The 16436-nt window shown below is 38.3% G+C and overlaps 1 long non-coding RNA gene across 1 annotated transcript; it reads right to left on the bottom strand.

Annotated features, from left to right (window-relative positions):
• Positions 1–2092: 2092 nt before the first annotated feature.
• Positions 2093–4397, bottom strand: LOC140528328 (uncharacterized). Its single transcript, XR_011975143.1, has 3 exons — positions 4232–4397; positions 3661–3728; positions 2093–2454 (listed from the first exon to the last, which is right to left on the bottom strand). It is a non-coding gene; the product is annotated as an uncharacterized lncRNA (long non-coding RNA).
• Positions 4398–16436: the final 12039 nt, after the last annotated feature.

Raw genomic sequence — 16436 nt, 5'->3', positions numbered from 1 at the left:
CAATTTCCTCTCTCCTAATTGAAATCATTTTCTACCTCCCTGCAGTTTCTGATTATGTCCCCCACTCCCTTACACCCATCAGGAACCAACTTTTCCCTTGAAATAATACAGTCTCAGACTATTAGAGTCAGAAGAGAACACAATGGTCATTTAGTCTAAGCCATATTGAAAATGAATCCTCAGCATGACATTTGAGAAAAGTTGTCTCTGTTTGAAGACTTCCATTGAGGGGAACCGTTAGCTCCCAAGACAATCCATTCAGTTAATGAATCAATAAACATTTATTAAGTGCCTATCATATGCCAGGCACTGTGCTGAAATCTGGGGATATGAAAAGAGGCAAAATATAGCCCCTACTCTCAAGTAGCTCACCCTCTGATTGCTAGGAAATTTATTCCTTACATCAAGCCTCAATTTGTGCAACTTCCATGGACTGTTCTAGATTCAGTCCTTTGGGGCCAAACAGATGTCCACATGACAGTTCTGGAAATATGTAAAAATAGCTTTCATGTATCAATTAGTAAGCCAACAACTACATATTTAGTACTAATTACATAGAAGGTACCATTTTAGACAATGGAGATGCAGAGAAATATAAGTTCCCTATTTTCAAAAGGGTTAAAAGTCAAAAAGCAGTGTTTATATTTGATCCTGGAGGTAATGGTGAGGCAATGACATTTGTTGAGTAGAGGACTAATATGGTCAGGCCTGGACGAGTTGAGACAGATTGGAGTGGAGGAGAGACGAGGCAGGGAGACCTCCCACAAGAACAGTATAAGAAGCATTTCATACTTTACTATTCCAGGCTAAAAGAAGTCTTTTGTCAAAATACAGAGGTTCTTAACTTACAAACTGTGCAATTTAACCTCTGCTTGTCTCAGTTTCCTCATATGCAAAACATGTATAATGTGAAATAATTCCCTGGGTGATTGTAAGAATCTAATGAGGTAATATTTGTAAAGTGCTTTGCAAACCTTGAAGTGTTTCTTAATAATAATAGCTAGCATTTATAAAGCACTCTAAGGTTTGCAACTTTACAAATATTAGCTCATTTAATTTTTGCAGTAATCCAGGGAGTTGGATATTATTATTAACTCTGTTATACAGCTGAGGAAACGGACACATGGAGATGTCAAGTAACTTGTCCAGAGTCACACAAACTAGCAATTTTTTGAGGTCGGATTTGAACTCAGATGCTCCTGATTTCAGGTCCAGTGCTGTAGCTACTGAACTACCTAGCTGCTATAGAAATGCCACATTATTATTACTTATGTTATTGCTACCACTCTTCCTATGTATCACAGACTTCCTTAGCAGTCTGGGAAAACCTATGAATCTCTTCTCAGAATAATACTTCAAAATGCATAAAATAAAATTCAAAGGGTCACAAAGGAAATGTTAAATTAAAATACAGTTATCTCTACCTGTCTATCTATCTATCTATCTATCTATCTATCTATCTATCTATCTATCTATCTATATATCTATATATCTGTCTATCTATTTAAAGTTCATACATCACAGGTTAAAAAAAGGATGGTATAGTAGAATGTTTTTGGATTCAAAGGACCTTCATTCAAATATAAACTAATGACCTGTGTGACTCTAGGCAAATCATTTTATCATTCTGTATGTTATTTCTTATCTATAAAATATCGTTATTAGAATTGTTTTCCCTGACTCACAGGGCTGCTATGAGCTTTGTAGATCTTAAGTTGTGATATGAATACAGTTGTTAATATTAATATAGAATCTCAGAATTCAAAGAGATTTCAGAAGTTATCTGGGCCTCCAAACCATGCCCAAATGTGTGATTACCCTCTGCCTAAGACATTTCTGAGAAGGGCACCAGCCTCTGTTCAAATGTTTCCAGAAGTGGGGAATCAGCTGTCTCCTGAGCTGGCCTTTCCTAGGTTTGGATATCTCTAATTGTTAAGAAATTTTTCTTCACATAAACTTTAAATCAGCTTCCCAGTTCTTGTCCTCTGGGGCCAAAGCAGAATGAGTCTAATCCCTCATTGTTTCTTATGTTCAGAAATGAAAGAAAGGGCTGAAATAAGTTTATTTTCCTATTTCTGTGACTCATGAATGGGATAATGTTATCAGCTGAGATAATAACACCTTTAAATGGCTTGGAATTTATTTGGTTCACAAAATCCATGAGAAGATTGACAGCATCTTAAACAGCGGCAGTCAGGGAGGCGCTGGCGTATTGACAGCAGTGATTTTGTGAGTAATGAAGGAGGTTATACGATTGAGTTTCCTGAAGCATACAGTGCCCACCATGTACACTTACTGTATATTGCCACCCTTCTGCGTAGTGGAATGGCTCCACTGCTTCTCAGTCCAGGATCAATACGATTAGGGGATTTGCACTGAAAGCTGGCCTGTGGCTTCTTGTTAAGGGGGTAGGGTGCTGGTGATTTCTTCTTGCTGGCTTTTTTGCACCAGTCCCTGTATTAATCACATAAAAAGCCATCCCCTTGGTTCTATTTTCTGACTGTTATTTTTTCTCACTCACACCTTTTTAAGCTCAGTTTTGGAATTTATAAAAAGCTTGGACGGATGAACAAGCTCTTGCTTGGGGCAGTATCCCAGGTGGATTTTTCCAGGGGACAGGTTTTGAGGGTGTTGGGAAATTTTCTGTTTATCTATTTCAATAGAACAGAGGAGAGATGGTGTACATTTATACATAAGTAAAACTATGATCAGTCTCCCTTCTTTCTAGAGACCATGTAGCCTGGAAGCATGAGGCTAGGCCTTCACCATGTCAATTTCTTCATTTATAAAATGAGGGACCTCAAAAAAGGAACTTTGATGGTCTCTTTCTTTTCATTTCCAAACTTTCTAGATTCTTGTTCTAATATCCTATGTTCTAAGGTCCTTCCTGGCTCTGGCATTTTAGGTTCTAAAATACTTTCAGGATATGTATTCTATTTTCTAAAGACAAACTACATTCTAGGTATCTTCTAGAACTATCAACCTCTTTTGTATCAGTTAACTACTTCTTATGATAGACACTAAATTAAGAAACACAAACACAAGCATGCTAGAGGGCCTCTGACTTTTAGGACCTTCCATTCTGATGGGGGAGCTAGCAAGGGGTAGCAGGAGTGGTAGTTTGACTGGAGAAGATCAGAATGCTATGGAGGTCTGGGACAGAATGAGATTAGGCCAAAGATGGCCCATCAAAGACCTGGGAGATTCCAGAGACAGAATCCAAATTTCAGCTGGAGTGGGAGTGGAGGTGATGGTTTGAGGTTTCTTCATTGCTACAGTTTTTATTCTAAGGTGTCCTCGATAGGTCTGCCACTCAGCTCTGGAATTACTTCAGTACTTGTTCAACATGGAGTTAATATTTGACTCGTACCCCTATCTAGTGCATTCTCTGCCAACACAAGAGACAAGAGCTGTAGTTCCAACAGCAAAGTAATTATCTGGGACAGAATATCAAAAGAAAAGTCAGAGGGAAATCAAGCAATGAAATCATTCTAATTCCCTACACATACGGATACAATTGCCTACATACTTGCACACTGGTTTGGAGGGGTACTGTGATAGAAACTTGGATTCCAAGGTGGGGAAGTTTTATGCTTCTGGCCTGCAAGCTTTGCTTTGAGAATGAAACTTCTCTTCTTATCTAAGACTGTATGAACTTACCTTTCGAGCCCTTTGGAATGGGCTGGTGTGCCCACAACCTCTCAGCTCTACCATATACTTGCTCCTTTCTGAAAAGAAAGAATAAAATAAGGCCAGAGGCTTGCAGCTGCATTGTTCTATCCCTTGGCATTGATGCCATGTACTAAAATTATGCCAGTGCTGGTATTCTCCATCTTTCCCTTTGGCTATTTTCAGACTTCTTCCTTGCCATCCATTAAGAATATGTCTTATTCCTTCCTCCTCCTGCTGCTACAGCCTTTGGCAAGTATCCTTATTCTAAAGTAAACCCACCAGAGTCAGGTGCCTTGGGCTAATCAACACATCTTCACCTCTGCCCATAAATATCCCCACAGTCTCTCTAGCTGTTGTACAAAAAGGGCTTTTCAGGCAATCTCAAATTTTGATTACTAGCGTCTTTTATCAGAAGTTCTCCCATCTTTAAAAAAGTTAGGGATTCCTAACTATTCATCTTTTTCCCACTTTGGGGTCATGGCATCATGTTTTCCCCTATTCCCTTCCTAGTCAACTCCTCCTACTGATTCTCTCTGAAGTTGGAAATAAACATTTGTACCCATTTCCAAATGTCCTTTCAACTTTGGCCATTTCCCTAGTCTCCAGGTCAGCCTTTGGAATGACTCTGTAGTTCTGTTAAACCCTCCACTAAGAATTAAAAACACTAGAGGGAAGGGGGCAAGTTGAGAGTTTCTGTGGATATCGCTGCCTCCCTGGCAAGGCTTCCCTGTCCCCCTTTTGTTTCTTTATTCTGTTATTATCTGTTATAAGTTCTCAAGTGCTATCTTTTAAAGTCCCTTCAATGTCTGAAATTCTAAATTCTACAGTTCTTTCCACTGAAAAAATTCCATGTTCTCATGTTTCCTCCAGCCCTTACATTCTGTTTTATAATAATGTTATCAGGTGCCTTCAAGCGCTAACATTCTAAGTTCTAGGTTCCTACAATCTCTGTTCTAATGGTCTTTCTAGATCCTACCATATATTCTAAGATCTCTCTCAACTCCACCATTCTATGATGGTGTTAACACCATTAGAGATGAAAATAGATGATAAAACTAAAATGGGTCAATTCTAGATTCCTTCTGGATTGGGTCTCAGTTTGTATCATGCAATAAATCTGGGTCACAAGATCTCTCCTTATTCTGTACTTTTTAAGTTCTATGACTGATATCTTCATCCTACTTCCTCTGTCACATCAACTGCTTCTCTGCATCCAGAAGCAATTGTCCCCATAGAGAAGCTTATAATTGTCTAAGCAGATGTAGCTTTATTATTTAATGTCTACCTATTGAGTAGTAGTAAGGCCTCAGAGATACTGAGGAGTTGTAGCTCATACAATCAATGCTAGAGGTTTAGTTATTGGTGAGTCTAAGAGATCTGAAAATAAAAGGTAGTGATGTGCAATAGCAATGAGCAGTATCTGAGGAAGCCAATGAATAAAAATAGTTGATTTGGGCAGCGCAATGACACTCAGGTTGTTGAGAGGCAGTGTGGAATAGTGGAAAGATTGATGACCTTAAAATCAGAAGATCCAAGATGAGATCTCATCATTTTACTGAAACTGCTCTCTCCAAAGCTAGCAATTATCTCTCTTAATTGCCACATCAATGACTCCTCAATACTCATTTTCCATGACCTCTCTGCATTATTTTATCTTTTTTTTAAAAAAAAATTTATTTTTTGTTTTCAACATTCATTTCCACAAGATTTTGAGTTTCAAATTTTCTCCCCATCTCTTCCCTTCCCTCCACCCTAGATGGCATGAATTCTGATTACCCTCATCCCCCTGTCTGCCCTCCCTTTTATCATCCTCCCTCTTATCCCCTTCCCCTTTACTTTCTTGAAGGGCAAGATAGATTTCTATACCCCATTGTCTGTATATCTTATTTCCCAGTTTAAACTTTTGTTTTTAAAACTGAATTCCAAATTCTCTCCAGCCTTTGACATTCTTGATCACCCTTTTTCCCTTGATTCTCTCTTCTCTAAAGAACACCACTCTCTCTGAAATTTATACCTACTGCAACTACTTAGGTCAAGTGCAATGCTAATTCCTTTTCCATATGGCAACAGTTCAAATATACAAAGTCTATTATAATTTCCTCACCCCCAAATCTTCTTCCCTCCTCTTCACTGAAACTGAATTTCCTGGTCAATAAACTAAACATAATCACACTTTTACTACCTACATTACAGGATTACAAAAATTAAAATGAGACTATGTATGTAAAGTTCTTAGTAATCAGAGATGACCATAGGAATATGAAATAGATACTGTTATTACTGTGGGTGACATCACAAAGTTGCCAGGTTTAGAGAAATAGAGAATACAATCCTGTTGAAAAGCAAGTTAACAAGCATTTATGAAGATCCTACTGTGTGCCAGGTACACTGATAATGAGCACTGTGGATACAAAAAAAGACAATGACAGTCTTCACTCTTCAATTCAATCAAAGACAGTCTTCAAGGAAGTGAGATTCTCATGTGGGATAAAACATGTAAACAACTACAACCAAGAAAAAATATACAAGATCATTTGGAGAAAGTCACAGGGGAAAGATATGAACATTAAGATAACACGGTAAAAGATTTTTACAGATGGTGGGATTTTATTTGAAAATTGAAGGAAGCCAGGATAAAAAAATGAAAAGCAGGAGAATGCCAAATCCTTACAACTAGAAGGAACCTCAGATACCCCCTAGTCTAACATGTACCTGAGTAGCATTACCCTCAACAATATCCCTGACATGGGTTCATTTGGGTTCCATTTCTAATCTCCCAATAATGTGGGAAATTATTACCCCTCCTGGTAGCCCATTCAGTTTCAGAATATCCCAACTGTCAGGAAATTTTCTTCATGCCAAGATGAAATTTGCCTTCTGCTATCCTTAACTCAGGTGTAAGTAAAAACAACTAAAGTATCTTCTCCACCTGTGATTGCCTGCTGGGCATTTTCCATGTTGTGAGTGAGCCTAGTAAGCTTCAGAAGTAAGTGGAGGCAGGTGGATTGTCACTTCAGGGGCAGCAGATGATACCACATAGTGGTGAAATCCTCTTGTGGGGCTGGGGGTGGTACATATATCTACTCTTTTCATATTATAACTCTTCAAACAGAAAGATGGTGACATTTTCCACTACATCTTTTCTTCTGCCGACTAAACATTTTCTTCACCCAATTCTTATGTGTAATGAGGGAATGTGGTAAAATGAAAAGACCTATATGTTTAGTCTCATCTTCTCATCTTTGACGGACAATCCCTTTTCTCTTCAGAGTTCCAGATGCCAACTGAATCAGGCATTTTCCAAAAAGATTGAAATTATTTCTCCCTCCTTCATTTTGAGCACTCTTTTTTAATAATCTTGCCAACTTCTGGAGGTAGGGCTGATTTACCTACTTTCTCCACAATGCAGTCTGATCTGCTGCCCCTGAAGTGACAATCCACCTGCCTCCTCTTACTACTGAAGCTTGCTGGGCCTACTTGCAACTTGAAAAATGCCCAGCAGGCAGTCACAGGTGGATAGTATACTTTTGTTGTTTTTTTAAACACATACGCCTGAGTTAAATATTCTTGAAATTTGGCAGAAGGCTCAGAAGACAAATAATTTTTAATTCACATAACCCTGTATTAAAAACGTTCATATCCCCACACGCTGGCCAAGTAGCCCAACACAAGTACTAATAAGTTGTGACGTTCTTTGTTAGAAGGGATGAGTTATGAGTTATGATAGTGATAAGGATCAGAGAGGAGCAGAGAAGAGAGGAGAGGGGCAGGGAGGGGAAAAGAAAGGAAAGGTTCCAAGGAAACATTTAAAAAGTACACAGAAGGAAGTAGAAGTAGATTCAGATGAAATACAGAAATGCAGGATAGTTTTGGAATTTTTGGTTGAATTTATTTTATACCTTACTAATCACCCCTCCAAAAAAAACCCCCACAAAAACCCCAGCCTATATAGAAGAGATTTACAGTTTCACATACAATTTTCCTTTTTTTGTTTTTTTTTTCCCTTACATAGAGATTACTGTTGTTCAGAATAGTAAGAAAAAAATTGCCTCTCAAATAGTCACTATAAATAAAAGCTTGCCCATATGACTTTCCAGGGGTGAGGAAACCTTTGGGCTCCAGGCCACATGTGGCCTTCTAGGTCCTCAAGTTTAGCCCTTCTGCTGAATCCAAACTTCACAGAACAAATCCCCTTAATAAAAGAATTTGTTCTGCAAAGCTTGGTCTCAGTCAAAAGGCCACAGCCAAGGACCCAGAAGGCCATATGTGGCCTAGAGTTTCCCCACCCCAGCAGTTTGTAAAGGGAAATGGAGGCAGATAAATCAATTAAGGAAGAAAGATGTGCAAATGCTGCTCAACAGAATTAATGAATTTAGAAAGTAAATTTTCTTTATTGTTATAATACATGTCACTATTTAAAACTCACACCAAATACATAACTGTGACTGTTTTATTGTTTTATATTGTCTTAATGAAGCAGTGCCTACCACTTCTCTGTAATCACTCTGTAATGATCAAATTAGCATGCAAGCACTTACTGACTTTTCTATTGTCAGGTGATATTCTGAAGTCTGTCTTGAGGCAGCACTAGGTTTAGGACACTGAAATCTGGTGGAAGTGGCAGTAAGTTGGAATGTAGAAAACTTGGGTCTAAAATCCTAGCAAAGCCTCAGTTTCCTCATCTTTAAAATCAGGCTAGTGGTAGTTGCATTTCCTGCATCATCTGGTTGAAGGGAGTGAAGTGGCTTATAGTGATATTAAAAAAGGGAGTTATCACTGAAAACAGAGGTGTGTTTCTATTTCAGTTTGTCTCACAAAATGCTTAAGCAATCTCTTGTCCCCACTTTGCTAACTTGCCTTCTTAAGGTAACTACCAATAGGGTGTTGCTGTTCCTAACACCATAATTCCTTTATGATTCCTGGGAACTGTTAGCTTATGCAAACAGAACTTTTTCCCCATCTCAGGATCGTAACAATAATATTTCTCATTTTAATACTTCAAGGATCTGCTATTGTGCTGGTGGTGCCCCTTCATCAACATCAGCTGATCGCAACTCTTTAATTCCTCAGGATATATTTGTCAGTTTCATTCTATTCAGTATGATCCATCCTCCAGACCTATTAAGGCTATTTAGAGTCCCAATTGTTCCATTAAACATGTGAGTCATCCCTCTCAGCTTCATATCAGTTAGAGAGGAATGTGGGTGGCACAGCAGGCAGACTGCTAAACCTTGATTCAAGTTTAGAACTGAGTTCAGACTTAGACTCAGATACTTATGAGCTGTGCTACCCTGGGCAAGTCATTTAACCTAGATCTGCCTCCTTTACCTAATATGTAAAATTGAGCTAATTATTGCATCTACCTCTCAGAGTGGTTGTAAGGATGAAATAAAATAATATTTTTAAAGTGCCTGGCACACAGTGTGTTCGTCCTTCGTTGCCAAAGAAGACCAGGCCATCAGAGAAATAATGGCATGACTTACACTTGACTTTGTTTTTGAGTGAGGGAGGGCTGTGCAGGTCACCAGCCTCACTTCTCCAGAGGCATCTGAATCCAGGGACCAGATATTCACCTGGAGATGACCCAGGATGAGGCAATTGGGGTTAAGTGACTTGCCCAAGGTCACACAGCTGGGGAGTGTCAAGTGTCTGAGGTGAGATTTGAACTCAGGTGCTCCTGACTCATGCTTTATCCACTGCACCACCTAGTTGCCTATATCAAAGAGTATGCTCAGATGAAAACACCAAAGAATAAAACTGGAAATATTGCACACAGTAGGTGCTATATAAATGCTACCAGAATAATGATTTATGTAATGTATGATATAATCTCACTTGTATTGCTGCTAGTCAGTCATTTTTCAGTCAGCGTCTGACTCTTCCTGACCCCATTCGGAGGTTTCTTGGCAAAGATACCAGAGGGGTTTGTCAGTTCCTTCTCTGGCTCTTTTACAAATGAGGAACTGAGGCAAACAGGGTTAAGTGACTTGTGCAGGGTCACATTACTAGTTGAGGCTGGAACAGAACTCCAGAAGATGAGTCTTCCTGACCCCAGACCTAGCACTACAAAGGACTTAACTGGTACATAGATAAGTGAATATATGAGGTAATGGCAAAACTGGGTCATGCTGTGGATGCCATGCTTCTGGAGTCAGAAGACCTGAGTTCTAATATGGCCTCAGATACAGTATAGCTATGTGACCCTGGGCAAGTCACTTATCCTTGGTGTGCCTCAGTTTCTTAGCATGATAGCATGATAATAGCACCTATCTCCTAGGGTTGTTGTGAGGATAAATGAAATTTATCAAGGTCAAATAAAATAATAAAACAGTTGTAAAACACTGGTATGTCTATCATACGCACACACACATATACATATATGTCAGTTTATATATATATGTACATATATACGCACATACATATGTAGTAACAGCAGCAGCAGCAACAGAAGCAGTAGTAGTAGCATCGGCAGCATCAGTAGCAGCAGCTGCAGTAGAGTCTGTTGGCCCCAACAGGAGTTCTCCAGGTGGACTGAGATTCATTCCATGGTATATACTTTTCATAAGGAAAGAGTTCAATCATAGAGCTGAAAGAGAGATTAGAGGTGGCAGCTGTTGCTCCTTCCCTTTTTTACCTTAAGTTTCTCCCGACATTGCGTCCCTGTCCCTCAACATACATCTTGTGTTGCCTCTCTCTCTTCCCTGAATTTTATGGATTATTTCATGTTTACTGTGTTAGCAAAAGTACATATCATCAGAATGAATATTTTGTTATAAAGAATTGTATGTAGAAGCAAAAGATCACAGTTTTTGGTGGTCACAGGAACCTAACTCCCTATTTCCCATCGGTTCAATGTATCAATATTTGTATTTTTTTTTTTTTTACTTTAGCACCACCATTTTCTAAGAACATTATCCCTAGGAAAGTGGAGGACTGTTGTCAATGGGATCAGAACCAGCCTCTAACCTGGAGATTTTGGGAGCCAAGCAGAGCAGGCCAGAGGCAGGTGTGCCAGGGATTAAACAGAAGTTTAATTAATTTCAGAGTGAGGAAAATGTTTGTAAGCAGAATCCCCATACCCCCCCAAAGAGGGCTTAACATTCTGGGGCAAAGACAGGGCTTATATACATAAAAAACCACAAGGGAGTTAGACCACAACATAATCATTTTTAGGTGCCTGAGAAAATTATATTTCAATTTGTACTCAGAGTTCATCAATTTTCTCTCTGGAAGTGAATAGCAGTTTTCATCATGAGTTCTTCTGAATTATCATGGACAATTGCAGGCATTGATGGGTCCTTTGGTAACAGTCTCCAGATTGATTTTCTCAAGGCTTAAGGATTGTTGAGCCTTGTGATTACTCAGTAACTAATTAGTATTAACCAGAGTTAGCATGGCAGGAACAGGAGTACAGTACTTGGTTTGGTTCACTTGGCTGTTACAAGAAACAGGGATTGTGAGCATGTTAAGAGATGTGATAGATGGCTTTAGATTGCAGTACATTGGCTCTCAGGTCCCTGGGAAATCGGGGGAACTCCAACAAATCTAAATAGTTATTGATTAATATAAAAATCATAAATCCCTCAGTGAATTGAGCACCTGGTGCTGATCAAAGTAATACACTTTGCCAGAGGGTGAGATCATCCAGAACACAAAGGATTGTTGTTAAGCTAAGCTCTGGGCACAGCCTGCTGGCCCAGATTTAGTTCTGGGAAACAGGATGTCTCCAAATATCTTGACACTGTGTTTGTTGTTTGTACTTTGTTCTCAAAGAGGACCAATGACATTAGGAAGGTGATTTCTTGGAGGCAAAGCTGTGCGAAGTTACTAGCCTCACTCTCTCCTCCAGATCCATCTGGGTCTAATGGGAAGACACAGATCAGGACAAATGGAGATGGCCCCAGATGCAATGGGAGACCTTGGTGTTTTTAAACTTTCTTTCCCAGGTCTCAGTTTATCAGAGGCAACACTCATCTAGTGATTAAATTTAGGTAAGAAATGAGGCAAAAATGGACTCTTTTCCTTAGTCAAAAACAATAGTAACCAAAGCATCAATAAGGAAGGGGAAGACCCTTGGGGTTTCTGATCAAAACAGGAACAATTATTATTCACATTCACTCTGAGCCATCAAAACCCAAATAATCCACAGAGCATTGACTGTAGAAGGTGCTGAAAGAACTGGTGGATGTGATTGCTAAGGCACTGTCAGTGATCTCTGAAAGAATACAGAAATGTTGAGGTGCCCCAGGACTGGAGAAAGACAAACCTTATCCCAGTTTTCAATAGAGGGAAGAGGCTGGATCCTGCAAACCATAGACCAGTGAGCATGACTTTGAATTCTGGCAAAATACTAGAGTGCATTATTAAAGGGGGAGTTCATGAACATCTAAAAACAGAAGCAGTGCTCACGGAGGATCAGCATAGTTTCATCAAAACCATACTATGCCAAATAAAATGTATTTTCTGTTTTTGCCAGAGGTACCAGACTTGTAAAAAGGGGAATATTATGTGAACAGTTTTACAGTTTTCTTTTAAAAATATTTGCCAGTCATGCATTTAGGAGGATTGAGAACTGATTGAATGATTAAGCTGAAAGAGTTTTATATAAACTTGCAAGGAAGTTTTGAGTGGAGTCATAGGATTCTATCCTGAGTTCTGCTCTATTCTTTTTCAGTGATTTGTAAAAAAAAAAAAAAAAAAAGAAAAAAAAAAAAGCAATATCATGCAAAACAAATTGCAGATGTCACATTGCTAGGAGGTACAACTATCATGTTGGAATAAAGAGGCAGGATGCAAAATGAATTCAACTAATAAACTAATGGATTGAGTAAAAAAAAAAATGTAATCCACATAAATGTAAAGCCACAGAATATGAGAGTTGGGAGGACTCTCAGTGATCATTTAGTCTGATCCTTGCATAATAAAAATTATAATAATGATAAAATAATAAAAATAGATAGACAGTATTAACAATGGGGCATCATGAGTTAAAATGGCAAGATACCCATTGCCCGAATGAGAGACATTGTGCCCAGAATGAGAAAGGTGATAATCTTTCTTGACTCTGTCTTGGTCAGATCATATCTGAAGCACTATATTAAGTTTTAAGCATGACATTTAAGGCAGGTATTAATCTAGAGATCACACAGTGGAGGGTGACCATCACTGTAAGTAGCCTTTACCACATGATGATTAGTTAATGGAACTTGAAATGTTTATACTTTCAAAGTGAAGACTTGAGAGAGAGGGTAGGATGTTGGCTTTAATTCTTTGAAGGGCTAGTATGTGAAGGAGAGATGAGAATGTTTCTGCTTTCTCCCAAAGGACAGGAATACGAACAGTGGAGGAAGGATTTTTAGCTAGTTGGTTTGTTGTTTGTATTAGACTAGGTCTCTCTAGCTTCCCCTGGCTGGAAGTAGAGTAGCATCTCCAGGGTCCAATCCCATTACTCATCAGCACAAGAGTTCTTATCTGTTCAGTTCTTGATCTGATCTGGACTGGTTCACTTCTCTTTAGGCAATCTAGCAACCACTGCTCTCATTGACTCATCGTATTGATGCAGGACTTAGTTCAGACACCTAATTGGCTTAGTATATTACAACTCAAAACTCCTATACACAAGCAATCCACCATTCTCAGTCTACCTGTTATCCAAGATTGTAAGCATGTACCACCACATCTGGCTTTAATGGGATAAATTAAGGGGGTGGGGGAGGTAATAAGGGAAATTCCTATAAAGAAGGAATGTGCTGCTTCATGACTTTGTAAGTTCATTTTCACTACAGATCTTCAAGTGAAAAATGGATAACCACTTGAGCATATTTTAGAGAAGATCCTTGATCAAATATGGATTGGACCACAAGGCCTCTGTGATCTCTTTTGAATCTGATACTCTATGATTCTGTGTCATCCATACAGTTAGATTGATAATAAGTGACAAAGGTAGGAAAAGAAAGAACCCCTTAATTTTTGACTCCCACCACAGTTCTCTTTAGAAACAGTCATGCCTAAACTTATCTCAGTGCACATACCTGTAATGTTAATTAGGAGTTAAAGATCTTCCCATTAATAGGCCTCAGACAACTTTTGTTAATTTCTGAGACACTGGGTCACAAGGGTCATGACGTTCTCCAGCTCTGAAAAGTGTATATATACTCTGAAGTGAGATTTTACTTATGTTTTTTTTTACTGTTTAAAAAAATAATATTTATTGGTTTTCAGTTTTCAATGATCACTTCCATCAGTTTTAAATTTTCTCCCCCTCCCTCCCTGAGATGGCATGCAGTCTTATATGGGTTCTACATATACATTCTTATTAAACACATTTTCACATTAGTTACGTTGCATAGAAGAATTAAAATGAGTAGAAGAAACCACGAAAAAAACAAAACAAAACATAACGCAAGAGAAAATAGATTGCTTTATTCTGCCTTCTGACTCCATAGTTCTTTCTCTGGATGCGGATGGCATTTTGCATCGAGTCCTTTGGAAATGTTTTAGGTCTTTACATTGCTGTGAAGGGCTAATTCTATCAGAAACAGTCCTCACACACTGTGGCTGTTACTGTGTATAATGTTCTCCTGGTTCTGTTCATTTCACTCAGCATCAGTTCATATAAATCTTTCCAGGTTTTCCTGAATTCCATCTGTTCATCATTTCTTATAGCACAATAGTATTCCATTACATTCATACACCACAACTTGTTTAGCCATTCCCCAATTGATGGGCATTCCTTTGATTTCCATTTACTGGTCATGACAAAAAGAGCTGCTATAAATATTTTTGTGCATGTGGGACATTTTCACATTTTTATGATCTCGTTGGGATACAGCCCTAGAAGAAATATTGCTGGGTTGATGAGTATGCACATTTTTATAGCCCTTTGGGCATAGTTCCAAATTGCTGTCCAGAATGGTTAGATCAGTGATGAGGTTTTACTTTGAGGATTACTCTTTGGAAGATGGTTCATGTGCCAGATGAGACTCTGGGTAGCTGTTAAGAAGTTGCCTGCTTTGAAAACCCAGATGTTGGTGCTTCTCTCTCTGGTAACTATGTACGTATGTATGAAATGGTCAGACATTTAGATCTGCCTGTTGATCTGTGATGTATGTATTGCTTATGATCAGACAGTTAGAAGCCCTGTCTATTGGTTTTTATTTCACTGCTTGTATTTTCTGTGTTGACATATAATGAAAGAAGATTGTTGACCCCTCAAAAGTTGCTTTCCTTTTAGAAAAGCAGATCTAAGAACCTGTACAGCAAGCCTACCTATGTATGCTGGGTGCTTACCAATACAACACCTACATACAAAATGAATCTAATTCAATAAGATTTTATTCAGGATCTGTGTTAGGTAAGGCGCTATTAGCTAAGCACAGTGGATAGGATGCTAGTGCTAAAGTGAGAATCATCTCCCAGAATTCCAATCTGGCCTCAGACACTTACTAGCTGAGTGATCCTGGGAAAATCATTTAACCCTGTTTGACTTAGTTTTCTCCTCTGTAAAATGAGCTAGAGAAGGAAATAGCTAACCACCCTATCATCTTTGCCAAGAAAACCTCAAATGGCATTATGAAGAGTAGGACACAATTGGAACGACTGAACAAAAGGCACTGTTAGAAGCTAATAATACAAGGATAAATGGTGGCACTACAGTCTGTTCTCAAAGAACTTATATCCCAATGGGGAGTCTAGATTCTGATAGACTGCCTCAATGCCTATGATTTCTGAATAGATTGGTAGGGGTTGGCAGACTATGATTCAAGTGCTAAGTTTGGCCTGCTGACAGTTTTGGTAGACCTCACAAGTTAAGAATGACTTTTGACATTTAAAATGCAACTTATTGAATAATTAATTTTACTAAAATGGTCTATAATTATATATAATAAATATTTAAATATAATTTATTTAAACACACAAAAATCATTCCTGTTTCATCAGTCATTCAAAAATAGGCAGCAGGTTGGATTTGCCAGTGAGTTGGTTTGCTGACCCCTGATCTAAACAATAGGGAGTATCTTGGAGTATCTTGAAGCAGTCAGAGTTTATTTACTACTGCCTCTCATCATACTCACAAACCTTTGTCCAAGGTTAAAGAAACATATTTATAAGAATTTCATACATTATCAAAAGCATATCACCAGAGAAACTAAACAAATGTTATATCTGAAATACTAAAGAACCAGAGAGTTCCTCAGAATATTGATTAGATTCTCTATGTCAGATTTATGAGAAAATATGGACCAGAATCATGTAGGACAAGATTTTTTTTTAGGGGAATAAGCTTTTAAGAGCCAGCTATGTTCCAAGCCCTGTGTTAAGCATCTTACAAATATTATCTCATTTGATCCTCAAAACAACTCTGTGAGGTACGTGTAATTATATTTTTCAATTTTTTAACATTTTTATTTACAGTTTTGAGTTTCAATTTCTATCCTTCCCCCTCTTTGTGAGATAGTAAGAAATCAGATATAGGTTATATATATATATATATATGCAACTATGTAAAACATTTTCATATCAGTCATTTTGTACAAGATTGAAATAAAAGAAAAAAGAAAGTGAAAAATATCATGCTTCAGTCTGTTTTCAAACAGTATTAGTTCTTTCTCTGGAGGCATATAGTATGCTTCACCATTAGTCCTTTCCCACTGATACACCACTCTGCTTCTTAGTCAATACCAGATTGCTTTGATAATTACCACTTTGTAATACAGTTTGAGATCTGGTACAGCTAGACCACATTTTTTTCATTGATTCCCTTG

The sequence above is a fragment of the Notamacropus eugenii genome, chromosome 1, assembly GCF_028372415.1.
Source record: "Notamacropus eugenii isolate mMacEug1 chromosome 1, mMacEug1.pri_v2, whole genome shotgun sequence".
In the NCBI taxonomy this organism is placed as follows: Eukaryota; Metazoa; Chordata; class Mammalia; order Diprotodontia; family Macropodidae; genus Notamacropus; species Notamacropus eugenii.
This window is presented reverse-complemented; position numbering and strand designations above follow the sequence as displayed.